Genomic DNA, 1305 nt, shown 5'->3' on the forward strand with positions numbered 1-1305 from the left:
CACCCAGCACCCATCAGCGTGTGCCCCCATCCCACCACGGCTCCGCTCACCTGCAGCACCACAGCGCTGGAATCAGGTGGTGAGTTTGGGGGCTGCAGAGCGGGCGGCAGGCTGTCCGCACCGGGTGGCTGTGGGAAAGATGGCGTTGCCTCACTGGGGATTTTCTTGCTTTTCCAGCAGCGACGCCGAGCTCACATATCCCGGAGGACATCACCAACATCAGTGACCTCCTGGCTTGGATCAACAGCGGTGAGTTTGGGGGCAGCAGAGCTGGCGGGGGAGTGTTTGCACCCATTTGGTGTGGGAAAGCTGGCTTTACCCCTGTGGGGATTTTCTTCCTCTTCCAGAAGTGGCACCCAAAATAGACGTCCCGGACAACATCCCGGACATGGATGATCACTCGACCGAGTGCCCAGCCCCTGCCTGCACCACCAGCGGGCACCAGCAGCACACTGGCAGCATCCAAGCTGCAAAGAGGAAGCTGCCCGAGAGCCAGGATGCTCCAGAACAAAAACGCCAGTGCTAGGCAAAGCTGGGTGTGCTCAGCAAGAACACGAGCATCTGAACCGGCCCACGTTGCGGCAGGAGACACGGCCATTACCAACTAATAAGGCCACCTGTAGCCCTGGGCTCCTCGCCGGCCCCTCGCACAGAGCAGCGGCAGTGCTCCAGGGGCACCAGCACCGGCCCCAGCCCAACCCTGCAAGCCTGGGCTGTCCACCAACACCACCTTGGTCTGGGATAGTGTGGGACTCCATTAGATTATGTTACGTTATGTTTTCTTTTGTTATGTTATGATATTTTATGTTATTTTATGTTCAATTCCATTAAAATTCCTTTTAAAATTATTAAATGTGTCATATTCACTTTGCTACGGCGGCCTGCAGTTGTTCATACAGCACCAAACCCCCCCCAGACCCCGGTGCCCACCTGCGGGGCAGGACGGGGCAGCACAAAGGGCCGTGTCCCAGGGCTGCCCCACCAGCCCCATCCCTTCCCTCCAAAATCCTCTCCAGAATCCCCTCCCCTCCTCAGGCAGCACCACTGGGAACGCAGGGATGGTAAACGGTTGGGGTGGGATTCTGGGAGAGCTGGGGTGGCCCAGCCTGCAGGAGAGCAGGCTCAGGGGGATCCCAAGCATGGCCATCAGTCCCTGCAGAGAGGACGGAGCCGGGCTGCACCCTGCGGTGCCCAGCAACTGCACCAGAGGCACTGGGCAACACACTGGGGCACAGCTGTGGTTGCAGCAGACAGAACTGCAGCTCCTCCTCACTGGTGGTCCACATCACCATCACTGCTGACAGT

General features: G+C 59.0%; 1 long non-coding RNA gene across 1 annotated transcript; it reads left to right on the plus strand.

The window, feature by feature from the left end:
* The first annotated feature begins 51 nt into the window (after window positions 1-51).
* Window positions 52-822, plus strand: LOC109364799. Its single transcript, XR_002110594.1, has 3 exons — window positions 52-79; window positions 178-249; window positions 348-822. It is a non-coding gene; the product is annotated as an uncharacterized LOC109364799 (long non-coding RNA).
* Window positions 823-1305: the final 483 nt, after the last annotated feature.

Source organism: Meleagris gallopavo, unplaced genomic scaffold (assembly GCF_000146605.3).
Source record: "Meleagris gallopavo isolate NT-WF06-2002-E0010 breed Aviagen turkey brand Nicholas breeding stock unplaced genomic scaffold, Turkey_5.1 ChrUn_random_7180001922422, whole genome shotgun sequence".
Taxonomy (NCBI): Eukaryota; Metazoa; Chordata; class Aves; order Galliformes; family Phasianidae; genus Meleagris; species Meleagris gallopavo.